The sequence below is a fragment of the Saimiri boliviensis genome (genome assembly GCF_048565385.1).
Source record: "Saimiri boliviensis isolate mSaiBol1 chromosome 19 unlocalized genomic scaffold, mSaiBol1.pri SUPER_19_unloc_2, whole genome shotgun sequence".
NCBI lineage: Eukaryota > Metazoa > Chordata > Mammalia > Primates > Cebidae > Saimiri > Saimiri boliviensis.
Genome location: NW_027412503.1, coordinates 1,139,177 through 1,166,388, shown reverse-complemented (window position 1 = coordinate 1,166,388; position 27,212 = coordinate 1,139,177). Strand labels below are relative to the sequence as shown.

Here is a 27,212-nt window from a genome sequence, read left to right as displayed (position 1 = left end):
CAGTAGAATGCAGGAGCTGGGCCTACAGAGGCTGCCAAAAAGCAGGAGCCCCTGTCAGCCTGGGGAGGCCATGGTGAGGCATGACATGTGCCTAAAGAAGCCATCAGAGAGCCAGGAGCTGTGCCTTTCCGGGCTTCCATGAGGCAGGCAGGCAGGCAGAAACAGCCTGCGGAGGCCGACATCGAGGGCAAGAGCTGGACCTGGAGAGGCTGTTGGCAGGCAGGAGGTGAGTCTGTCCAGGCCACTGGGAGGCCAAAGGTGGGCCTGGAAAGCCCAACTTGAGAAAGGCTGGGGCCTACACAGGCTGCCAGGAGCTGAGCAGGAGCTGGGCCAAATGTGGTTGTTGTGAGGAAGGAGTTGGGCCTGTAGATGCAGCCAGGAGGAAGAGCTGGGACCGGAGAGGCTGACTTGAAAATGTTCTGAGCTGGAAGAGGATGCCAAAAAGCCAATGCCGGCCTGGAAAGGTGTCTACCACAGGCAGGAGCTGGACCTGGAGTTACACAAGAGGACTAGGTTAAAGACACATGCACACATATGTTCACTGCAGCACTGTTTACAATAGCAAAGACTTGGAATCAACCCAAATGCCCATTAATAATAGACCGAATAAAGAATATGTGGCACATATACACCATGGGATACTATGCAACCATAAAAAAGGATGAGTGCATGTCCTTTGCAGGGACATGGATGCATCTGGAAACCATCTTTCTCAGCAAACTGACACAAGAACAGAAAACTAAACACTGCATGTTCTGTCATAAGTAGGTGTTGAAGAATGAGAACACATGGACAGAGAAGGGAACATCACACACTGGGGTCTGTTGGGGGGTGTGGGGCTAGGGAAGGGATAGTGGGGGGTGGAGAGGTTGGGAAGGTATAACATTAAGAGAAATCCCTGATGTAGGTAATGGGGACATGGAAGCAACAAACCACCATGGCATGTGTGTACCCAGGCAACAATCCTGCAAGATCTACACATGTACCCCAAAGCTTAAAGTATAATAGAATTTTTAAAAAAGAAAGCAGGCTCTAAGGTAGTGGGTAAACAATAAATAATTTGTAATGAAACAGGCCAAGGCACAAATAAGTCAATAAAATTAAGAAAAAATAAAGCAGGCTTTAAAGTAGTGAACTAAACAATTTGTAATCAAAAATAACAATCATATATAAATGATTCAATAACGTATACATTTTTTTTTTTTGAGATAGAATTTCATTCTGTTGCCCAGACTGAAGTGCAGTGGTGTGATCTCAGCTCTCTGCAATCTTTACCTCCCACGCTCAAGCCATCTTCTTACTTCAGCCTCCTGAGTAACTGGGACTATATGCATGCACCACTGTGCCTAATTTTTGTTTTTTTGTAGAGATGGGGTTTCACCATGTTGTCCAGGCTGGTCTCTAACTCCTAGACTCAAGCGATCTACCTGCCTTGACCTCCCAAAGTGCTGGGATTACAGGAATAAGCCACCACACCTGGCTTGTTTTTATATTTGTCATGAGAAAACTATTATAACTTGTCAGGTATAAGTCATAAAAAAATTTAACCTCTTTAATACAACAGTGCAGAAAGATCCTAACATGTTATCAAAGCTTAGGGTAGGATAAATGTGTCATCACAAATAAATGGGAAGAGAGTAGCCCTTCGGAAAATGGTGTGACAATTGATTACCTCTATCAGAAACATATGGATGACCCCATCCTAAGAGAAGTAAAAGGAAGAGAGGAAGGGGGAGAGCAGGGGACACTGCAGAGGGTTTCCATGTTGGAACACCCAGCTTAGCAAGGACAAAATAAAACAAGAACTCTTAGTCACAGTCTAAGCTGGCACTGCCTTTTTACAGGTTAATTTTGCAATTAACATTAAAAGTCTCAAAAACACTCATTGCCTTTGACTTAGCCCTTTCACCTCCAATAATCTAGCATACTAAAGCACTCGGAGATTGAATACATTCAGATCAGTAATTCTTTATCCACCTATTACACAATCAAAAAAAAGTTTAAAAGCTCTTTGGTAACAAAAGTTGTCCTTAATAAATGCGCTACTATTTATAGTTTCTATTTATACCACTCAGCTGGCCTTGAAAGCCATGCATACTTTTAAGTAGGCTCCAACCTACTTCTCTGGGCTTATTTAACAACACAGTCTCCCACAGGTGCTGTAAACCTGTCACACAAAACCCCTGGCTGTTCCCCGAACACTGCCCACCTGCCTCACAGCAGCACCTTTGCTGATACTGTTTCTGCTTCCTGACACATGCTGCTTCTCCCACATCTAAGGCCTACACAGGCCCCATCTCATTTCATAAAGCTTCAGCCATACCTTCCTCAGATAACTCTGATAACTTCTGACTCCCATGATTCCCAGGCACACTCTGGTACTCCTGGGTGTATATAACACAATCTGAAATGCAGTTCTGCATCTCTTCTTTGCACCTGGATGAGGTCTCAGAGAGCAGAAGCTAAATATTTCACAGCTTCCCCAATTTCTAAACACAGTGCTGTATACTGAGTGGCACCTCTAGGTGATGACTTTGTACTCTAAATGTTAAACTGAGGGGTGAGTGAAATCATATCAGGATTAATGCATAGAAATAAGTTCTTGAATTTTATCCCTTAATAGAGATGGCCATTTGAATGCTGGTAGATAGAAAGAAAAGTGGAGGACAAGAAAGTCCCAGAAGTTGGCATTTTAACTACTGCAACAACAACAACAAAAAGAATAAAGCAGAGTAGCAAGGTAAAGACCAGGGAAACACAGGTCACTGCCGAGCAGAAGAATCTTCCAAGCTTTTCAGTAATGTTAAGTTTCTCATTTTCTAATAAAGTAGTGTGGCATAGGTCACTGTTTAGAGTCTTGTCTTCAAAATGTTTTCCAGCATCAAGAACAACAATCAAGAAACAAAATTGTGAGAAAAAGCAACACACTCATGGCTCCAAAGAGCACAGCACAAGGCTACAAAAAGGACCAAGTACCTTCTCAACCTGCAATGTGCTCAGTGTCTGTAAATCATAAGTTAGGTGATGAAGCGCTGGTGGTTTTACATTAATTAATAACTTTTCTTCTTGCCCCCATGTTATCTTGCTCACCTGACCCACCCAATAAAACATCCTTAAAAGGCTTCTCTCAAATTCCTTGCACACATGAAGCTCCTCTCAAATTGCCTTCACATGCATGGAGAAGCTCAAAACACAGTTAGTACACTAATGCACAACTTAACTTGATCAACACAAGGCTTACAAGAAAGTGAAGAGAACAGTAAACTGGGCCCAGCAGCCATCACCTAAAGAACTCTTCACTCGTTACACTGGAGCAAGTGATTTCTCTGGAACTAGGAACCACAGAACGCTGAAAGGACCACAGCTGGTAACTAAGACTTCAAGGCCTGTAGTGAAAATGCAACATTTCCCTCCAAGTACTTATTTCTGTTATAAACTGGGTTAGTTCCTCAATGAATAGCTCGATTTATAACTGATATCAATAAATACTTTTTTTTGTGTTGCTGCTTGATGTTTTTATATTTATATTTTTAATTTTTTTTAAAAATAGTACTTTCCAGGCAGATGTTTTTACAATCAGTTCTGTTACAGTCATCTCCAGGCATTTTTCCAGTTTGACTATGCATTCATCTCTTTTCCCCTTATCCCTCCTCAAAATTAGAGATTCATATCATTTAGCTTCCTCTGGGAAGTATCAATTATCCCATTAGACTTTCCTTCATTCCCATGATGAATACATCAACTGGCACAGAACTGCTTTGCAGGAGGAGGATTTGAAGGGAATTTTGGCCTCTGAGACTAGGTTAATGTCCTTGCTTTCTAAAACTTTTTTTGAAAGAGGGTCTTGCTCTGTCACCCAGCCTGGAATGCAGTGGTACTGCAGTCATGGCTTACTGCAGCCTCGACCTCCCGGGCTCAAGCAATCCTCACCCCTCAGCCTCCCAAGTAGCTGGGACTACAGATGGATGCCACCACACCCAGCTAATTAAAAAAACAAATTATTATTGTAGAGATGAGATCTCAATATGTTTCCCAGGCTGATTTTAAACTCCTGGAATCAAGCAGTTCTCCTGACTTGGTCTTCCAAACTGCTGAGATTACAGGCAGTTACCACTGCACCAGGCCATTAACACTTATATATGTCAAATACATACAGAATATAAACCACTACAAAACATAAACATACTCATCTTTATGTAACTTACCGTAACATGAATTTGTTTTAAAAATGAGGTAAAAGCCATTAAGAAAATGAAATAAAGCACACACAAAAATATCTATCAAAATTACAAAAACTCAAAACTGGATGAACAAAACTTCAGAAAGGCTGAAAACAAATGAAAAATGACTTTGTCAAAAAATGTAAAACAGAAACAACGTAAGAACAATTTATGCCTTCTTAAAAAACAGAGGTTAAGATCAGGAAAATATTTAAAAACAAACTAAGCAAAGATTATAAAAGTTTTCAGAGTAACAGATTTCAAATCATCAGAATCCACATCAAGTCTGAATGATGCTGACATCTCAACAGGGCTCTTCCTGGTGTTCGAGGAATCTGCAACACAGAGATGCAAGGGTTACTGGGGAGGCACAGAGGTGGAGGGAGAAAGGGCTCCCTAGGATGGCTGTGCAGGTCTCAGAGAGCTTCTCAGGCCCTGCAAGGTGACCTTGGGCCCCTGAGCTCCCCACAGTCAGATCTACTCAGATGCCAAGGCACTGAGCCCTCTGTGCTGCTCTCTTATGAGGGGTTACCTGTCCACAGAGAGTGTTTTTAAGTGTCATGGAGGAAGAACTGAACTTGGGCACGCACATGGGCACCTTCAGGGGGCTGGTTCCCCAAAGAGTAAAATAGACAGAGAAATGGGGGAATTTCAAGGACTCCAGGATCAACATGCATAGTCTCATGCCTCTGAACCCTAGAAGGAGCAGGTCTCATGACACAGGGTGGAGGGGTCACCCTGCCTTGTCACCCAGATCCTCTGTGCCATCCAGACGGAAGAGCTACACATCAAATATGCATAGCTTCCTGGAGTACATCACTGTTACTGCCTAGTAAGACCTGGTCTTTCTAACATTCCCAGCAGACCTGTCTTTGTATTGTAATTTTTTTTTTGAGGCAGTCTCAGTCTGACCAAGCTGGAGTACAGTGGCATCATCTTGGCTCACTACCACCTCCACCTCTGAGGTTCACCATGTTGGGCAGGCTGGCCTTGATCTCTTGACCCTGTGATTTGCTTGCCTCAGCCTCCCAAAGTGCTGGGATTACAGGCGTAAGCCACTGCACCCAGCCTGCATTGTCATTTTTAAAATCGTGATACTTTGTTAAGACATAAATTTCTCACTTTAGCATATTCTAGCATAAAAGGGTTACAGAAGACATCCATTTGAAAGAGTAAAAAACAGTATATATATACACACAAACACACATTCATATGTGTACCTTATTTCAAGATTGGAAAATGTATTTTAAAAACAAAGGCTCCCTGAATCCCTCCCTCAACCCCTCCCAAGTGAGCATGGCCCTGAAATGTCTTCAGGGCTTTGCTTTGCTGGTATCTGACACAGATACAGAAATGTCAGTGCTCAAACCCCTGCTCTCTACATATCGAAGCCTCCCACCTCATCTTGAAAAAGAAAGCAATGAGGTCACCCCAGGCCCCTAGGGCTCCACAGAAGCTGAAGGACTCCTGGGACTGATCATATCTCAATGTCTCTTGGATTTTACCATGTTCACTGCTTCATGCCAGGGCCTACTGAGTGCCTGCTGGCCTGCAATACTGGGCTGGGTGGGCTGCTTGCTTGTGTGACAAGGAGCCTGGGAGTGCCTCCACTCCTCTCACACCTTTCCCAGGAGGTCTGAACCAGGGATATTCATGGTCAACCCTACTATCTCCTCAGAATGAACTAGTGATGCTCCCTATTGGCTTCAAGGGGCTGCGAGGACAGAGCTGGGTCCCCCCAAATGAGATGCTGGTGAGTTTAAGTGTCACTGCAGACAAATAACACAGTGCACAGCCCTCAGAATCCCACACATGGTGGCCCCACCAGCACCTCAGCATCTCCCTCACTAAGCAGCCTGTGGAGGGCTAAGCCCAGCAGGCTGATGCTATGGAGTGGGTACCTTTCCTGGAGGATGTTCCCTATGGAGTGGGTACCTGTTCCTGGAGGACGTTCCCTATGGAGTGGGTACCTGTTCCTGGAGGACGTTCCCTATGGAGTGGGTACCTGTTCCTGGAGGACGTTCCCTATGGAGTGGGTACCTGTTCCTGGAGGACGTTCCCTATGGAGTGGGTACCTGTTCCTGGAGGATGTTCCCTATGGAGTGGGTACCTTTCCTGGAGGATGTTCCCTATGGAGTGGGTACCTGTTCCTGGAGGATGTTCCCAGGGCATCCTTTACTTGCCTTCAGAGGTTTCTAACTTATTTTACAAATGTCCAAAATGTTCTGGGCACACGATCTGGTGTTCTTCCTGGGCTTCCTGGTTTTCCCGATGAAACAAGAAAGTGAGCATGGCCATGAAAAACACAGGCACTTGTCTCCTTCCTCCTCATCATCCTGCAGGCTGAACTCTCCACTTTCATTTTCCTCCAGATTCATTGTTGCTCTTCTTGCAGGTTTAGAACTTTCTCCCACCTGGGAGAAAGAGAACAATTGCGCATGTCCACAGATACCTGTGCAGGACACTGTGAAGGAAGTGTCCAGAGCAGATTCAGATGTCACTGGGGGGGGGGGGGTCCTCCAGCAGGGTGGGGTCCAGGTCTTCTGATCCCCAGCCTGGCTCCCTCCCTGGACCCTGTAGGGTTGTTCAGCAAGATTCAAAGCTGCAACCTGGGGGTCAGTAAACAGAACAATGCCAAGGCAGTGGGCAGGAGGGTTGGAGAGGGATTTTATCAACACTGAAGACCCAAGGACCTCAACTGTGGATCAAACCAAGGCCTTCAGGAGAATAATCACATGACAGGGAAAGAGGAAAAGGACCAGAGCTAAAAAAAAAAAAAAAAAAAGGAGGTCGCGAGTCAGAAAGAGGGTAAGAGAGGAAGAAGATATAAAAAAGAGATAAATTACCTGCTGATGGCTGCCTGCAATGGAGTCTATCAGTTCTGTGAAGCAAGTATCAGAGTGTCCAGAGAAGCAGCAGTGATGAGGAGCCATAAGAAGGAAAGGTGAGACTTAGAGTTGGGAGAACCACTGAGACCCCACTGTCTTGGAGCTGTGGAGCCAACCCCAAAGGTTCTGACATGGTCATTTCTAGAGCCTTCTCCACAGCCTGCATTTCCTCTGTGCTATGAGGGAGGGACCACTGACTTCCCACATACTTTTCTAGCCCTCACATTCCATAACTGAGGAAAAGGAGGGGAAACCATGTCATTCTGTTCCTCCAAGAGGCAGCCACCCTCTTCACAATGTTGTGTAAAATGTGGAATTCCCTCCTCCTCCGCCTGTAGGGCCTGTTTCTGTTCTCCTCATCAATCCCATTGCCTTTCTCTCTGTCAACCTCCACCAGTCCTACTGCTCTCCAAGACAAGACATCAGAATGAAGGTCAAGGCTGCATTGTCAGGCCCTCCAATAAACCTGTGGATCGCACCCTGGGTCAGCAGCACCTGCCATCGGCCTGGGGTTGTGCTGGGGCCTGTGGAAGGTGATGATGTCTGATGTCACAGTTAGAGTGGTAGAGTGGCCGTTCCATGTCTGGAATGGCCTTAGAGACTTGGAAAATATTCATCCCTCAAAAGAATCCCAGTATCTTCTGAACACTTGGAAACAATGGACCAGAATTTGAGGTAAAGCCTCTTGCCCAGTTGCCTTAATCTGCAGGTGAGGCCAGCAGTTGTCAGCACATAAATGAGAGGCCCTCTCAGGGTTTGCCTGAGCTATGCAAAGACCAGTAGGGAAGGTACCTGGCAGGTCTGACACAGAGAACAAGCTGGGTCTGACTGGAGTGTGGGAAGCAGGTCAAGAATGTTGGGCCAGAGAGGAGAATGTGACAAGACAAGTGACCCCTATGCCAGCTGCCCAGCAGTTTCATCCTGAGCCCAGTTTAGTCCAGGGACTAGGCTACAGGAAGAGGGAGAGCCACTGTCTACAGAAACACAGCAACCCCTCCACACAAAGCCCCTAGGATTCCTGCCAGCCACTGAGGGCCTTGAGCAAAAGCTGGCCTCAGGCCTCTCAAGTGAAAACCAATTCCGTTTTCATTCAAAGCCCAAGGATTTGGAATTGGATAAGACTGGGTGAGGAGTGGAAGCCAAAAATGTGCTCAGTCATGTGTTTTGCCCTCAGGACCACAGGGGCACACGTAGGAATCCCAGAGGAAAGATTCTCTTTGCCATCCAACCCAGGAAGCACCCTTAGAGCAGGAGCAGATGGTGAGGACAGTACAGGAAGGTGTTGGTGCAGGTTCCGAGAATGTAGAGAAAGAGAGTAGACTCCTTTCACCTGGCACATGTATGAAGGACGTTGTCTTCAGAATCACATAGCACCTGAGAGGGGCTGTGTCCCACCCCACACTCAACTTTACATCTGCATACTAATCTTCTGTTCTCTATTCACAAAGCGCATGAGAACAAAACTCCTACGGCTTTCTCATTAAGATACGAAACAAACTAAGTCAGAATTCTCCGCCTATTTTCCTTTTATGCTTATTGACTTCAGAGATCCCATCCTAGGCTTCAAAACAAGTGTAACCCAACTGTCCCCAAGAACTCTCTCTCACTGTTCAACCCTGGAGTGTTGGTCCCTCCCTGATAAGTCTGTTTCCTCCTGGATAGATTCATGAGCCCATGTACAGACACACAAACATCAGCACTGCTGCTCTGTCCACTGTGATTGTCCCTGGGCTCTGTGAACTTGGGGGCCTTTATGAAGGCACTGCTCACACTTGTGAGCCTTCAGATGAGACACAGGACATGAAATAATCTCTTTCAACTGTTCACTGACACTGGCTCATAGCATCTCTTACTTCCAATCTGAGAACCCTGAGATTCCAGCCTTGATGCACAGGCACTGAGTAAGGTGAGTGCAGTGAACAGATCCTGGGTCAGACTCAGCAGCTGCTTCCCAAATGATTGTGGGAGAATGGCGATGCTCTCTTAAGAGTAGACATTTGGCAACTAGTCATTGTAGCATGGCTCTTGTGAGAAGATTACAATTTTTTTCATTTATTTAAATATGAATGGGCACATATGCCACTGAGGACCACACTGGAATGCACAGGTCTAAACCCAAAGATGAGGAAGACAGGACTCTCCCCCCAGTGATTCCTGGCAGAGTGGTTGCTGCTCTAATATGATCATTCATGGATGGGTACTTCAAGGGCACACGAACAAGCTCCAGGACCCCTGTGTAGCGCAGGGAGGCCACAACAAAAATAAAAAGCCTGGTCCACCAAAGGAGAACTCATAAACAGAAAAAAGGGCATCTTCTTCAAGGGGAAAACCTGAACCAAAGCAGCCAGAATAGAGATGAGGAGGATACTTCGTTGACTTCAGAGAAAACCCTATTCTCCTGTAGCCTTGGATCAGAACCCACTCAGGTTTCTTGATTACCATGAGAAAGAACAGACTGCAGAATATGAACAGGACACTTTTTCACACTTGTGCTGGATCTCAGCAAACGAGCTGTAAGCATTGGAACATTACTGGAAGCCAAGATCGGCTGCCCAGGGCTGAGCTCTGGAATGAGAAGGCATGATGAGGACATAGTCCCTGCCCTCTCAGTGACTAGTCATGGCCAGGATTCATCCACACATGAGTAAAACCAAACAAATTTTGGGACTAATAATTCCAAGGCTATCTCAGAGAAACAGGCAAACTGATATATTATAGGTCACACAGGAGAGCTGCAAGGACCATCTGGACTCTGGAGCAGCATCTCTCCCTTTGCTGAGCTCACCCTGCACTGAAGCGGGGTCCCTTCTCACTTCCCCTGCAACTAGTGTGGGCAGGTTCCCTGCCTGAAAGCTAACACTCTATTCAGTCACACATGATTCTGGGCCAAACCACACTTGGTCAACAGCAACTACACAGGGACTGGCTGTCAGGTGACTCCCAGAAGCAGGTGAAAAGTAAGAGCTGCTCTCTGTCCCAGCCACAGGGAGATCAGGCCTGGGAACTACTCTGTGTCTGGCCTGACCATGAAGTCCAACCCTGCTGATCATATTCTCTCTGGGCCAAGTCAGATATTTCAGGAACTCACTCCTGTTCTCTGCCTTTCATTAATTTCTGGTGGTGCCATTGCCATCAACATAAAGAAAAATAGAGAAGACAAGAAAAAAGAATGTAGCACCTCTGTCCAGGGTCTTAGGAAGACTGCCAGACAGTGCTAAATCCAGCTTTGAAGTCAAAGTTCAACTCGTTCTCCCTAAGTCAAAATATGAACATCCCGGTTGAGCCCAGGTGATGATGGTGAACTGATGCATATAATCAAGATAAAGGCAAAAATTACAAATATATTCAACCACATTATGCAACTGCTGAGGTATTTCATGACCACCAGGACTGCCTTACAAGAACTTCTGTGACTGGCACACACAGTGCCAGTGACTGCAAAAACATACCAACTGGTAAAGACCATCAACACAATGGAAAAAATCTCATCAACTAACGAGCAAAAAAATCAGCTAGTATCAAAATGGCAGGATCAAATTTACACGTTAACAATGTTAACCTTAAACATAAATGGGCTAAATGCCCCAATCAAAAGACACAGACTAGCAAATTGGATAAAGAATCAAGACCCATTGTTGTGCTATATTCAGGAGACCCATCTCACATGCAAAATCACACATAGGCTCAAAATGGAGGGATGGAGGAAGACTTACCAAGCAAATGGAGAACAAAATTTAAAAAGACAATAAAAACAGGGGTTGCAAACCTAGTCTCTGATAAAACAGACTATAAGAGACAAAGAAGGGCATTACATAATGGTAAAGGGATCAACACAACAAGAAGAGCTAACCATCCCAAATATATATACATCCAACACAGGAGCACCCATACACATAAAGCAAGTTCTTAATGACCTACAAATAAGCTTAGACTCCCACACAATACTAGTGGGAGACTTAAACACTCCACTGTCAATATTAAACAGATCAACAATGCAAATCAAAACCACATTGAGATACCATCTCACACCAGTTAGAATGGCGATCATTAAAAAATCGGGAAACAACAGATGCTGGAGAGGATGTGGAGAAATAGGAACACTTTTACACTGTTGGTGGGAATGTAAATTAATTCAACCATTGTGGAAGACAGTGTGGCGATTCCTCAAGGACCTAAAAATAGAAATCCCATTTGACCCAGCAATCCCATTACTGGGTATATATCCAAAGGATTATAAATCATTCTACTACAAGGACACGTGCACACGAATGTTCATTGCAGCACTGTTTACAATAGCAAAGACCTGGAACCAACCCAAATGCCCAACGATGATAGACTGGATAGGGAAAATGTGGTACATATACACCATGGAATATTATGCAGCCATCAAAAACGATGAGTTCACGTCCTTTATAGGGACATGGATGAACCTGGAAACCATCATTCTCAGCAAACTGACACAAGAGCAGAAAATCAAACACCGTATATTCTCGCTCATAGGCGGGTGTTGAACAATGAGAACACATGGACACAGGGAGGGGAGCACTACACACTGGGGTCTGTTGGGGGGAAATGGGGGAGGGGCGGGGGGTGGGGAGGTGGGAAGAGATAGCATGGGGAGAAATGACAGATACAGGTGAGGGGACGGAAGGCAGCAAAGCACACTGCCATGTGTGTACCTATGCAACAATCTTGCATGTTCATCACATGTACCCCAAAACCTAAAATGCAATAAAAAAAAAATTAAAAAAAAAAAAAAAAAAAACAGATCAACAAGACAGAAAATTAACAAGGATATCCAGGACTTGAACTCAGATCTGGACCAAGCAGACCTAATAGACATCTACAGAACTATCCACCTCAAATCCACAGAATATACATTCTTCTCAGCAGCATATCACACCTACTCTAAAATTCACCAGGTATTTGGAAATAAATCACTCCTCAGTCAATGTATAAGAATGGAAATCATAACAAACAGTCTCTCAGACAACAGTGCAATCAAATTAGAACTGAAGATTAAGAAACTCACTCAAAACCACACATCATGGAAACTAAACAACCTGCTTCTGAATGACTACTGGATAAATAATGAAATGAAGGCAGAAATAAAGATGTTCTTTGAAACCAATAAGAACAAAGACACAATATACCAGAATCTCTGGGACACATTTAAAGCAGTGTCTAGAGGTGGATGTGGGAGAAGAGAAGCAGGCACAGGAGAGAAATAGGGAAGAAAGGGAATCAGGGCCTTTGGTTTCTAGCTCCAGGCCACCTCGTAAACATGGACTAGCCACTCTCAATCAGCACACCACACAGTGCAGGCTGTGTCCCTGGCCCCTTCTTAGGGCTCCTCTTTCCTAGTCTCACCTGAGCTCACATCCTCTTATTGATTCCTGCCCAAGTCATTTCCTCCTCAGAATCGGTATGTGCTGCTGCTCTGTATATCATCTCCTTTAGAAGATTTTGCACCGAATACGAAGCAACCTTTCTTGAAAGAGGAGATTTAATTCTAGCCAAGATTTTATTAACTAACTTTTTGTTATTAGGCAATTAAAACAAGACTTGAAAACACTCAACTATCCTATCATTTAAAGATGACCCCTACTTAGCATGTGATATTTGTTCTTCCACTTTTCCTTTTCAACACAATGTGTGTGCATCATGGAGTTCACTGCTGCTCATGCTCACATTGACTCCAGCACTGAGACAGTCCGTCAGGTGAGCAGTGCAGAGGAGGGGCATTGATCCTCTCCAACCCAGCTCTGCATGTGATTCCAGCCAGGAAAATGGGACCAGGCTAACACCCAACTTGATCCTTAAGGTTTTAAAATATACTATGTCTTGGGATTGGGTTCTACTGAATTTCTAAGGCTTGCAGTTGTTATCTCTTTAAATATGATAGAATATGTCACTAACTGTTCTCAGATTTTGAAAAGGAGCTGAGGAATGACTCCACCACTGTAGGCCAAAAGCCTCTGAACTCTGTATGTTTTACATTGACAATCACACTAAAGCCCACTGTACAATGTACCTACTCAAACAAACCCTGGGCAACTTGACCATTCAGACCATCCAATAATGATCATTTCTGGGATCTGAATAGGTTTGCATTCTTCTGCATGCAGATAGAAGTGCTGGAACAACTTGGCATAGTGAGGAATTATGCTAAAGCACACCACAGCTGACTGTACAATATACCTACTCCAACACTGAGTTACACAACCATTGAGACTATCTAACAACAATAGACAGTGTTTGGGATTTCTATACATTTTCATGCTTTCACGTGCACCCAGAGATGCTAGGACTCCCTGGCATAGTAACAAAGAATACCAGGGCATGATGATGATTCCAGTGCAGTAGAACATAGCATCATCTTCTCCCCCACTCCTGAGTTCACAACTGTCTGTTCCATTGAGGAGATAAGAACATAAATTGTTCACCACTGCATCATCTCTGAGGATGGAAATATACAACTACTCTTCACATTCAGCTGTGGTAGAGGATGAAGGGGCTCATTTATGAAAAGTGCAGTGGTGATGAAATTTGTTTTTAGAACGTTAATCTTTGTGTTGTGCATTGCACATGTTTTCTGGGCAAAAGCACACACACTCTCAAAGACATCCACAATCACTCCATGGAGACCCTCTCCCTTAAATCTCCTAACCGTGATGCACACCATCCTATTCCATCTAAATGATGCTGCTGCTTCCAGAAACTAGAGATCATCTCAAGTTCTTTAATGGACCCTCCATCTTTTTTACACCAAACTGCTCACATCTCATTTCCAGCAGGAAGCTCCAACCAGATTTGTTTTCCAGCAAATGTAGACTAGAAAGTACCACCTTTGTCAACACTAAGATTTTTCTTTAGCAAAGGGGTGACCCCAGAATACATACCATCAACCGATAAAGACGAGTTCCCCTGTATTTAGGAAAAAAGCAAAAACAAAACACTCTGAGGGTCAGGCATGCTGTGTCTTGTGTGCAAAGGTTTTGTCTTCACTTGGGGACATTACAAAACCAGGTAGGAAATATTGGTGGAGACAATAGCTCCAATGCCTAGGAGATGTTTGTGGAAAGGCACAATGTTTTTGTCCATGATGCCATGATGTTTCCACCTTATTTTCATGCAAATTCACTTTTTTAAATAAAAAGTATTTTGCCTGAAAAAATATGCTTCCTGCCACACAGTTTGTAAGGAGCTGTCAACTTATGGATGCCATCTTGAATCAGTACTTAGTTGGAAAAAAACTCACTTTGCATTATCCCACCAAGAAAGGGTCATCTATAATGTATGGTGTAAGATTACCATATTCTAATTAAAATGAACAATAAAATACCCATTTCAAAGAAAGAAGACTTTACCTTGTAAATGGCTACAAGTTGTTCTACCGAGTTTATCCCAGGAAGGCTTACTGTTGGAAATAATTCTGCAACTAGAAAACAGAGTAACAATCAACACATTGGTTCCACTGAAGGAGCCACTCTGGTGGCCTTGGGTGCTGTGAAGAGGGTGCTGCAGGGAAGCATGGCCTGCCATGTGTGGTGAAGCTGAGTTAACAGCACAGGCTGAGCTGCTGCTGGCCCATCCTGCTTGGTGGTAAAGGCAGGCAAATTGGATCATGAGAAGAGCCGTGGACAATGAAGCCTTGGTCCTCTAGCTAAAGCAAGCTCCTCAACGTGAGATAGCCCATCTCAAGCAGGGCACACCACACAGGGCAGGCCGTGCTTCCCTGCAGCATTTCAGGGCTCTTCCTTCCTAAACTGACCTGAGCTAAATTGCCCTCCCTTTGTGATCCCCTCAAGGTCATTTCCTCCTGAGGATCCACATGTGCTACTGCTGTGTCCCTCTTAGATCATTTTATACTAGATAAAAAGCAACCTTTCTTCAAAGAGGAGACTTATTTCCAGCCAAAATATTCTATGTATTCACTAAACTTTTGTTTTAAAGAAGACTAGATCAAGACTTGAAAATACTCAATTATCCTACCATGATCTTGCTGGCACTGACTCCAGCACTGGGACAGTGCATCATGGGGGGCAGCAGGTGGGAGTTCTGACCCTCTCCAACCCAGCTGTGCAGAAGATTCCAGCAGAGATGAGTACCAGGATAACACCCAAGTTTTTCCTTCAATTATTTTTTGAGATGGAGTCTTGCTCTGTCACCTGGGCTGGAGTGCAGTGTTGCAATCTTGGCTCCCTGCAACCTCTGCCTCCCTGAGTCATTGGGACTACAGGCACATGCCACCACACATGGCTACTTTTTCTATTTTTAGAGACCAGGTTTCACTATATTGGCCAGGCTGGTCTTGAACTCCTGACCTCATGATCCACCTGCCTCAGCCTCCCAAAGTGCTAGGATTACAGGTGTGAGCCACTGCACCTGGACTTTCCTTCAGTTCTTATTTGGTGCTGTGTCGTGGATGTGTGTGCTGAACTGCAGCATATGTAGGGCTTGTGGTGATTATCTCATTAAATATAACATAATATGTCTGACTATTTTCTGCTTTTGACCAGGAGCTGAGAAAATAATCCAGCACTGCAGCCAAAATCCTGACCTCTCAATGTCTGTTTTCCACTTCTGACCACACCAAAGTCCACTGTAAAATGTACCTATTCCTACACTGATTGGGATTTCTAAAGGCTATCAAACTTCCATATGCACACCTAGGTGCTAAAACTCTCACACATAATGACAAATTATACCAGAACTATGTGATTACTTCGTAGTAGTAGCCCATGGCATGAACCTTCCACCCACTGCTGAGTTCACCTCTGCCTCTTCCACTGAAGAGATAAAGAGCTTGGCAATCTCATCTCTGCACCATCTCCATCTGATGACTGGAGATACTGAACTTACCTCCAGCTACAGATGTGGTGGAGGATAAATGGGCTGATTTACATAAGATGTGCAGTGGTGATGAAATTTTTGTTTACAACATTCACCTTTGTGTTGCACATGGAAACATGCTTTCTGGAGAAATGTATACACACTCCCAAAGACATTCACAATCACTATACACGGACTCTCACCTTATAACCCCCATCTTGAGGCATCCCGTTCTATTTCATAAAAATGACACTACAGCTAACAGGAACTATGGAGGAGAGCCACCACTCATCAGTACGTTCTCAATTTCTGCCCAAATCGTGTTTTCCAAAAGGAAGCTCCAATGACAGTGCCTCTCCAGAAAACACAGGCAAGAAAGTGTCACCTTTCTCAACGTTAAGGTTTTTCCTAAGCAAAACGGTGATCCCAGAATACGTACAGCTCCACTTGCCAAGTGAAAATGACTCTTCCTGTATTAAGAGAAAGAAAAACACTGAGGGTAAGATGATGCTGTGTCCTGTGTACACAGGTCTTTTTCCTAACTGTTCCTAACAGGTGCTATTAGAAAACCAGATGGAAAATTGTGGTGGAAGCTACAGCCCCAAACATAAAGCCTAGAAAACACTTGTAGAAAGACACCAGCTTTTTGGGCAGGATTTTAAAGTTTATTTTGGGTGTAAATTCATAATTTTCAAGAAAGATTTTCTCCTGAGGAAAATGCTTGCTGACACAGTTTATATGAATTCTCATTTTACATTTTCCTACCTAGAAATTCACTAAGTCATCTATAATGTACGTCGTAAGATTCTCATACCTTTATTCAAGTAAAATAAAAAGAAACGTAGGAAAATAAAATTCCCCTTTCAGACAAATGAAGAACTTACTGTGACAAGCGAGAGGAATCTCTGTATTTGTTCCCTACGGGGACATGCTGCTGCAGGATACTCTTGTTGATCTAGGAGACAATAGGGCAAGTGTCACCACACGTATTCTACTGAGGAAATCCCTTGGGTTGTATTGGGTGGTGTGGACATGAGGCTGGCTTATGATGAAGGTGAATTACAGCAGACGGAGCTGTAGACCCATCCTCCTCATCTCACTCTGTTGCTCAGGCTGGACTGCAGTGGCAATGACCTAGGCTCACTGCAACCTCCATCTCCCAGGATCAAGCAATTCTCCTGCCACAGTCCCCTAACTAGCTGGGATTACTGACACCCACCACCACACGCAGTTAATTTTTGTGTTTTCAGTAGAGACGGTGTTTCACCATGATAGCCAGGCTGGTCTCAAACACCTGACCTCAAGTAATTAATCCACCTCAGCCTACCAAAGTGCTAGAATTACAGGCATGAGCCACCACACCCAGCCTGTTCTCTGCTTTTAAACAGGAGCTGAGGACTAACCCAATCACAGCAGCAAAAGCTTGTAACCTCTCCATGTGTGTTTCACATTTCTAACCACAGGAAAGTCCACTGTAAAGTTTACCTATTCTAATCCTGGGTTATGTGACCATTAAGACCATCCCATAATGATAGAGAGTGCTTAGAATTTCTATAGGCTATTGTCCTTCCACATGCACACCTAGGTTCTCAGAGTCACTGCTAGGGTGATGAGTTATGCAAGGGCTGTGTGATGAATGCAGTATAGTAGCCCATAGCATCAACCTTCCATCTATTCCTGATTTTGCACTTCCCTCCTCTATTGAGAAGGCCATGAGTTTGGAAAATTTATCTCTGTACAAACTGTATCTGAGGAACTTACCTTAAGCTACAGCTGTGGTAGAGAATGAATGGGTTGATGTACGTAAAGTGTGCATACATCAACTATTTTAAAAATTAATACTTGTGTTGTACTTTGAACATGCATAAAAATTCCCAAGGACATTCACAATCACTGCACATAGACTCTCTCCGCCACACCTCCTGAACCTGATGCACACCACCCTCTTTCATGTAAGCAACACATCTTCATGAAAACACTACAGAAAGATGGTATGATTCCTTACCAAACTCAGTGATTTTTATACAAAACTGCCTAAAACCTGTTTTCTGTTAGGAGTTTCAACCAGAGAAATTCTCTAACAAAAGCAGGGTAAAAAGGGTAATCATTCTGAAAAGCAAAGGTATTTTCCTAGCAAAAAAGTAATCCCTGGGAGTGAAGGCAAGAGGGAAAAGATCATTAGTACAAATACCTAGTGCATGCGAGGCTTAAAACCTCAATGATGGGTTGATAGGTACAACAAACAACCATGACACATTTATACTTATGTAATAAACCAGCTCTTTCCACACATGTATCTCACAACTTAAAACACACACACACACAGAAGGTAGGATAAGTTGGCTAATGACTGTAATCCCAGCATATTGATACAATACTTACCTGCTTGCTGCAGTCCTGCAGCTTCCTGTAATGACAGAAAATAAATTGCTGTGAGCATCAGACCATGCTGTGCCCTGACTTTCCTGCACTTGGTGACATTAAAAAACGAGACGGAAACCAGTGTTGAACCAATGAAACCCAAAGGAAGAACAGAGCACACTGACTCATGCTAAAGACAAGATTTTCTTGGACGATGTTTCCTTCCAACCAGGTTGTTTGGCCATTAAGTGATTTTAGTCTCCAAAAGAAAACAAACCTGCTAAGGCAAAAAGCTTGTGACCACACAGTGTGTGGTTGATGCTGTAATTTTCTCCCACTGTCTTGAATCGAGCTTCACTCAAGAAGACTCTCGTTCAAAACTCCCCCAACCAAGGAAATTCTGTAAGTCATCTACAATTTATATGGGAAAATTCCCATATCTTATGTAACATTTTCTGAAGCTAATTCAAGAAAATAAAGTCAAGAAAGCAATTGTTTAACTCAGACACATTCTGTGGCCTGCCATTTATATCCCATTGTACCTTGTCCTCTGCAGTATCCACGGAAGGGTCCTCCTGCTGAAGAGCAGGCCCTAGAAGGATGCAAAGTGACTGTCAGTACCTGGTGGTGTTGCTCATTAACAACTCAGCGGCCTGCTACGATGTGAGTAGAGGAGGAAGGTGGCAGGAAAATGACAGGAACAGAAAACAAAGGAAAACAGGGCCTTTGGGTTTGTAGCTCCAGGCCACCTGGAATAGTCCATCTCAAACATGGCACACCACACAGGGCAGGCTATGTTTCCCCGCAGCTTCTCAGGGCTCCTCCTTTCTAATCAGACCTTGGCCATCTTGCCCTTCCTTCTTCACCCCTTCCAAAGTCATTTCCTCCCACAATTCACAAGTAGTGCTACCCTGACTATGACCCCATCTACAAGATGTTCTACATGATAAGGAACAATCTTGATTCAGATAAAATATTACATTCTGGTGAACATATGTTATTGTATTTATTTATTTTGCCTTTCTAACAATTTTTATTTTAAGAGATAACAGTGCTATTGTATTTATTAACCCTTAGTAAAAACTTAAACCAAAATATGAAAATATTCAATGATCCTATCATTTGAAGAAAACCCCTATATAGCGTATGGTATTTGCCTTTCTACTCTTTATTTTCATCACCTTATGTGTGTTAAATGGGGTCTATTGCTGATCATACACTGGCTCCAGCACTGGGACAGCCCTTCATGAGTGGTACAAGGTGCGATGCTGATCCTCTCTAACCCAGATGTGAAAAATCTAGCTACAAAAGGACCACCTGTCAGGCGGCTGCCAAAAGCTATTCTTTGTGCAACCAAAGGGAGATCAAGCCAGGCAACTACTCTCAAGTGTCTGCCCTAACCCTCAAGTTTATCCCTGCTGATCATGTCCTCCCTGAGCTAAGCTGAACATTTCAGGAACTCACTCCTGTTCACTGTCTCTCAGTAATTTCTGGTGGTGCCCCTGCCATCAACACACAGAAACATGGAGAGGACAAGAAACAAAGTAGCTCCTCTTAACAAGTTCTTAGGAAAAAGGCCACCATTCAGGCCAGCCATGAAGTCAGGGCTCAAGTCCGCCTTTAGATAAGGCTTGAACATTCCAGAGATGCCGAGGTAATAGTGTAGAACTCACTCTCCTGGTGTTACACCTTGGCTTCCCCTTCACCTTCATGGCTTTGCTGCCCTCACGCCTTCCTTCTATTCCTCTAAATCAGGCGTCCCCAAACTTTTTACACAGGGGGCCAGTTCACTGTCCCTCAGACCGTTGGAGGGCCGCCACATACTGTGCTCCTCTCACTGACCACCAATGAAAGAGGTGCCCCTTCCTGAAGTGCGGCGGGGGGCCGGATAAATGGCCTCAGCGGGCTGCATGCGGCCCGAGGGCCGTAGTTTGGGGACGCCTGCTCTAAATCATGTATCTTGGCAGGCCCAGGCCAAGGCCACAGCCTGCTCTCTCTGTCACAGAGCAACCTGGGCAGCTGTCTATGAATTATACATCCACAATGTTGCTAACTCTGATCTCAACCGTTAATCACTCACAGCAGAAAGCCCACCGGGTACCAAACAACAACAACAATAACAAAACAACAACAAAAAACAAAAGCTAAGGCTATTCTAGGGATTAAAGAGGACTCAGGGGAATTGGGTTATGAGGAGATGGCTTCTGAGGTTAACAATAAGCATTTTAAAATCACAAAAGCCTCAGTGTTTTTAATTGTGGGATAAGTACTGATACCTATACAGCAATGAAATTCGATTTATACACAGTAAGTTTCCACGAAATGCATACTCCAAGAGAAAAACTCAAGCTGTACTTTGGCTCAGTTGATATTCACATTTAACCAAAACCCACTGCTTTCCCTTGTATTTTGCAAGGGCCTTGAGAGGCAAACAAGAACCACTGTGAAGATTGAGTTCAACGGGGACCTAATGCAGCCTCTGGAGTTTCACAGCTGCGTTTGTTTTCACCACCTGCAATGCATGACCACCCTCCATCATGATAGGAAGGCAAGTGCTCATCGGGCCTCTCAGAGCCTGTGTAAACCATGTGGTTCCCTTTTCCTGTTGCTGGGTTTCTAAGCGGAACACACAGCAACAACTAGGCTAAGGGAGAAAAGGCAGAAACTCTAGATAACCTGGCACTATTTATTCTGAGACATGTTAGCTGATGGGCATTATGATGCCTGAATAAATAAAGTTGGGGTGATTTCACCCTAACCCTGCTTGCAGGCTCCTCTCTTCTCAGTTTCCCACCAGAACTGGCCACAGCATGAGGCTGTGCCAGGGTCTAAATGCACAGAAAGGAGCCCCGGCCCACTCTCCCTGCTCAAGATGGGCCATGGATGATCAATTCTGAGGGACTTGGTAGAAAAGGTTTGTGAAGCATGGAAATGGCTAGAGTGAGCCACTGCAATGCCAGGAGGAAATAGGAAGGCCTGTAAACAGGTGAGGTTTATTTGAGAACCAAGTAAAGCAGGAAATTGACAATGAAAAAAAATAAAATAAAATGAGCGGAGATCCTGGCACGGTTCTGCTTTTTGGTACACTTTGAGAATTGGCCTGGGTGTTGACAGAACTTCTTTTAGGTTAATTAAAGTGTCCTTTGCATGCAATCAATTGCACACATTGTAAGCTTACAAGTTGATTTTTTCCTGTGCCTATAGTAAGACTGCAATGGTGATGAAAATTCCTGTGGAGAATGTGAACACTAGTAAATCTGGGAATCTATATGTATGAAAACCAACACACACAACCCAAGACACAGGGACCATGGCACCACATGAATTCACAAAAGACCTGGGCCAGCCCCATGCACAGGACTCCACCCCACTTTCACAGAATGCAGTTGCTCCCGGGACTTCAGAATGTGGTCATTGTTTCTTATCTGGAAAAATCATTTCTCCCACCACTGCCCAAGTTCTCATTCACAACAGGAAGCTCAACTCAGGAAAGCCAGGGAGACACTGCCACATTCCTCATCTTCTGGATGACTCATCAGTATGACATTGGTTCCCCGATACTTACCAGCTTGTGGCAGTCCTGCAGCTTCCTGTAATGATAGAAAATAAATTGCTACAAGCATCAGACCATGCTGTGTCCTTACTTTCCTGTAATTGGTGACAATGAAAATCAAAATGGAAAATAGTGTACAATAATACAAAACCAAAGGAAGAACAGAGCACACCGACTCATGCTAAAGACAAGGTTTTCTTGGACCATGTTTCCTTCCAACCATTTTGCTTGGCCACTAAATGATTTTAGTCCAAAAAGGAAAGCATATCTGCTATGGCAAAAAACCTGTGACCACACAGTGCATGGTTGATTCTGTCATTTTCTCCCACTGACTTGAATCGAGTCTCAGTAAAGAAGAGACTCTCGCCCAAAGCTCCCCCAACCAAGAAAATTCCCTAACTCATCTGCAATTGACATAGTAAAATTCTCATATCTTATATAAGACTCTCTGATCCTAATTCGAGAAGATAAAGTCAAGAAAGCAACTGTCTCACTCAAGACACATCCTGTGGCCTGACAATCACATCCCATTGTACCTCGTTCTCTGCAGCATCCATGGAAGTGTCTTCCTGCTGAAGAGCAGGCCCTAGAGGATGCAAAGTGACCATCAGCAAATGCTCATTAATGATTCAGGGCCATGTCATGATGTGGGTGAAGGAGGAAGGTGGCAGGAAAATGACAGGAGCAGAAAAGAAAGGGAATCAGGGCCTTTGGGTTTGTAGCTCCAGGCCACCACAATGTGAAACATTCCATCTCAAACATGGCACACCACCCAGGGCAGGCGATGTTTCCCAGCGGCCTCTCAGTGCTCCACCTTTCTAATCCGACCTGAGCCATCTTGCCCTCCCTTCTTCATTGCAAAGTCATTTCCTCCCACAATTCACAAGTGGTGCTGCTCTGGCCATGGCCCCATCTACAAGATTTTGTACTTGATAAGTAACAACCTTGCTTCAGAAACAATATTGCATTCTGGTAAACATAAGCTAATGTATGTATGTATGTATGTATGTATGTAAGTATTTATTTTCCCTTTCTAACAGTTTTTATTTTAAAGGATAACAGTGCTATAGTATTTTTAACCCTCAGTAAAAAGTTAAACCAAAATACAAAAATATTCAGTGATCCTATCATTTGAAGATAACACCTACTTAGCATGTGGTATTTGTCTTTCCACTCTTTGCTTTCATCTCCTCATGTGTGTCACATGGGGTCCATTGCTGATCATACTCACACTGGCTCCAGGACTGGGACAGCCCTTCGTGAGTGGCACAAGGTGGGACGCTGATCCTCTCTAACTCAGTTGTGCAAAACAACCTAGCTACACAAGGACCACCTGTCAGGTGACTGCGAAAAACTATTCTTTGTGCCACCACAGGGAGATCAAACCAGGCAACTACTCTCAAGTGTGTGGCCTAACCCTCAAGTTCATCCCTGCTGATCATGTCTTCTCTAGACTAAGTTGAACATTTCAGGAACTCACTCCTGTTCACTGTCTCTCACTAATTTCTGGTGGTGTCCCTGCCATCAACAAACAAAAACATGGAGAAGACAAGAAAAAAAGTAGCTCCTCTTAACAGGCTCTTAGGAAAACGGCCACCATTCAGGCCAGCAATGAAGTCGGGGCTCAATCTGGCCTTCAGATGAGGTTGGAACACTCCGTCCACACCCAGATGACGGTGTAGAACTCAATCTCCTAATGTTGCACCTTGGTTTCCCACCCCCGACCTTCATGGCTTTGCTGCCATCACTCCTCCCTTCTATTCCTCCAAATCATGTTTCTTGGCAGGCCCAGGTCAAGGACATAGCCTGCTCTGATAGAGCCCACTGGGCGGCTCTCAATGAATTCTTAGATCCCCAATATTGCTAACTCTCATGTCAACCTTTAATGACTCACAGTAGAAAGCCCATTGTGTACCAAAACTCAACAATAACAACAACAACAATAAAACAAAATTTAAAAAAGCAAAGGATATTCTAGAGATAAAAGAGGAATAGGGAAATTGGGTTATGAGGAGATGGCTTCTGAGGTTAACATGAAACATTTTACAATGGCAAAAGCCTCAGTGTTTAAAATGTGGAATAACTACTGATGCCACGGTTCCACCAAATGCATACTCCAAGAAAAAAACTCAAGTCATACTTGGCTAAGTTGATATTAATATTTATCCAAAACCTACTGCTTTCACTTGTTTTTTGCAAGGGCCTTCAGGGGCAATCAAAAGTCAAGACTGGGTCCAACAGGGGTCTCATGGAGCCTCTGAGGTTCCACAGCCATGTTCCTTTTCTAAAAACTGCAATGCATGACCACCCTCCAACCTGCTATGAGGAAAAGAGCTTATATGGGCTCTCAGATCTTGTGCAAACCAGGTGGTTCTCTTTTCACATTGCTGTAGCTTAGAGCTGAGCATACAGCAACCAGGACTAGGTGGATGGGGAAAAGACCAGAACTGCATATAACCTTGGCACTATCTACTCTGGGCCATTTTAGCAGTTGGGTAGTATAAGGACTCAATGAAGAAAGTTGGGGTGATTTCACCCTACCCTGCTTCAAGGCTCCTCTCTCCTCAGTTTCCCACCAGAACCGGCCAAAGCATGAGGATGTACCAGGGTCTAAATACACAGAAAAAAGGCCCGGTCCACTCTCCCTGCTCAAGATGGGCTGTGGATGATCAATTCTGAGGGCTTTGGTGGAAAAGGCTTGTGAAGAATGGAAATGGCTAGAGTGAGCCACTCCAGTGACAGGAGGAAACAGGAAAGCCTGTAAATGGATGAGGTTTATTTGAAAACGAAGCACAGCAGGAAACTGGGAATGAAGAAAATGAGCCAAGATTCTCACATAATTCTGTTTTTTAGTACACCTTGAGAATTGGCCTGGGCATGGATGCAACATTTTCTGGGTTAATTAAAGTGTTTTTTGTATGCAATCGACAGCACACATCGTAAGCTCCCGAGTTGACCTTTTCCTGTGACTATAGTAAAAATACAGTGCTGATTAAATCCCTGTGGAGAACGTGAATACTAGAAAATGTGGGGATCTGTATGTATGGAAACCAAAACACACACCCCGAGACACAGTGACTATGGCACTGCATGAATTCACAAAAGACCTGGGCCGGTCCCATGCACAGAATCCCATCCCATGTTCAGAGAATGCACTTGCACCCACAGACTGTAGAATGTGACCATTGTTCCTTATCTCATAAAATCATTTCTCCCATGGCTGCCTACATCCGCTTTCACAACAGGAAGCTCAACTCAGCCTGCCTGTCTACAGAAAAGCCAGTGACAAGAGTGCCACATTCCTCATCTTCTGGATTACTCACCGCTATGACAGGGGTTCCCCAACACTTACCGGCTTGCTGCAGTGCCACAGCTTCCTGTAATGACAGAAAATAAATTGTTATAAGCATCAGACCAGGCAGTGTCCTGACTTCCCTGCACTCAAAGAAACCCAAAAGAAGAACAGAGCACACCACTCATGCTGAAGACAAGGTTTCTTGGACGATGTTTCTTTCCAAAAATGTTGCTTGGATATTAAGCGTTTTTTGGTCCCTACCCCCCAAAAAAATTGCTAAGGCAAAAAGCTTGTGACCACACAGTGTGTGGTTGATGCTGTCATTTTCTCCCACTGTCTTAAATCAAGTCTCACTCAAGAAGAGACTCTCACTCAAAACTCCCTCAACCAAGGGAATTCTGTTAAGTCAGTTTATATGGCAAAATTCTCATATCTTATATAAGATTCTCTAATCCAAATTCAAGAAGATAAAGTCAAGAAAGCAACTGTTCCACTCAGACACATCCTGTGGCCTGACAATCACATCCCAGTTTACCTCGTCCTCTGCAGCGTCCGTGGAAGTGTCTTCCTGCTGAAGAGCAGGCCCTAGAAGGATGCAAAGTGACCATCAGCAACTTGGCAGCATTGCTCAATGACAATTAAGGGACATGCCATGATTTGGGTGAGGGAGGAGGGTGGAAGAAAAATGACAGGATCAGAAAAGAAAGAAAATCAGGGCCTTTGGGTTTCTAGCTCCAGGCCACCACAATGTGAAATAGTCCATCTCAAACATGGCACACCACCCAGGGCAGGCGATGTTTCCCTGCAGCTTCTCAGGACTATCTGACCTGAGCCATCTTGCCCTCCCTTCTTCATCCCTTGCAAAGTCATTTCCTGTCACAATTCACAAGTGGTGCTGCTCTGGCCATCACCCCACTTACAAGATTATGTACTCATAAGGAACAACCTTGCTTCACAGACAATAATACATTCTGGCCAACATATGCTATAGTATTTATTTATTTTTTACTTACTTACTAACTTATTTATACTTCCTAAGAATTTTTATAAGATAATAGTGCTATTGTATTTACTAATCCTAAGTTAAACCAAAATATGAAAATGCTCAATGATCCTATCATTTCAAGAATATCCCTAATCAGCATGTGGTATTTGTCTTTCCACTCTTTATTTTCATCACGTCATGTGTGTTACATAAGGTCTGTGGCTGATCACACTCATGCAGGATCCAGGACTGGGACAGCCTTTCTTGAGTGGCACAAAATGGGATGCTGATCCTCTCTAACCCCGCTGTGCAGAAGAATCTAGCTCAGGAGTCCCCAAACTACGGCCCACGGGCCGCATGCAGACCCCTGAGGCCATTTATCCAGACCCCCGCCACACTTCAAGAAGGGGCACCTCTTTCATTGGTGGTCAGTGAGAGGAGCACAGTATGTGGTGGCCCTCCAATGGTCTGAGGGACAGTGAACTGGCCCCCTGTATAAAAAGTTTGGGGACACCTGATCTAGCTACACAAGGACCACCTGTCAGCTGACTGCAAGAAGCTACTCTTTGTGCCACCACAGGGATATCAAGCCAGGCAACTACCCTCAAGTGTCTGGCATGACCCTCAAGTTCATTCCTGCTGATCGTGTTGTCTCTGGGCCAAGCTGTACATTTCAAGAACACATTTCTGTTCACTGTCTCACTAATTGTTAGTGGGGAACCTGCCATCTACACACAGAAACGGGGAGAAGACAAGAAACAAAGCTGTTCCTCTGTCCCTCCTTTTAGAATGATGGCCAATATTCAGGCCAGCCATGAAGTCACAGCCCATCTCCGCCTTCAGATGAGGCTTGAACATTCCAGTCATGCCCATGTGATGGTGTAGAACTCAACTCTCCTGATGTTGCACCTTGGTTTCCCCTCCACCTTCATGGCTTTGCTGCCCTCACTCCTTCCTTCTATTCCCCAAAATCATGTTTCCTGGCAGGCTCAGGCTAGGCCACAGCCTGCTCTCTCTCTTTCTCACAGAGAAAGCTGGGCAGCTGTCTATGAATTCTTAGAGCCTCAATGTTGCT

The 27,212-nt window shown here is 44.3% G+C and overlaps 2 long non-coding RNA genes across 2 annotated transcripts; both read right to left on the bottom strand.

Moving 5' to 3' along the window:
• Positions 1-6,355: 6,355 nt before the first annotated feature.
• On the bottom strand, positions 6,356-14,903 carry LOC141583274 (uncharacterized). The gene is made up of 4 exons (XR_012515953.1): positions 14,479-14,903; positions 14,011-14,035; positions 7,067-7,101; positions 6,356-6,634 (listed from the first exon to the last, which is right to left on the bottom strand). It is a non-coding gene; the product is annotated as an uncharacterized LOC141583274 (long non-coding RNA).
• Positions 14,904-16,856: 1,953 nt separating this feature from the next.
• LOC141583276 (uncharacterized) lies at positions 16,857-19,927 on the bottom strand. Its single transcript, XR_012515955.1, has 3 exons — positions 18,847-19,927; positions 18,326-18,350; positions 16,857-16,898 (listed from the first exon to the last, which is right to left on the bottom strand). It is a non-coding gene; the product is annotated as an uncharacterized LOC141583276 (long non-coding RNA).
• Positions 19,928-27,212: the final 7,285 nt, after the last annotated feature.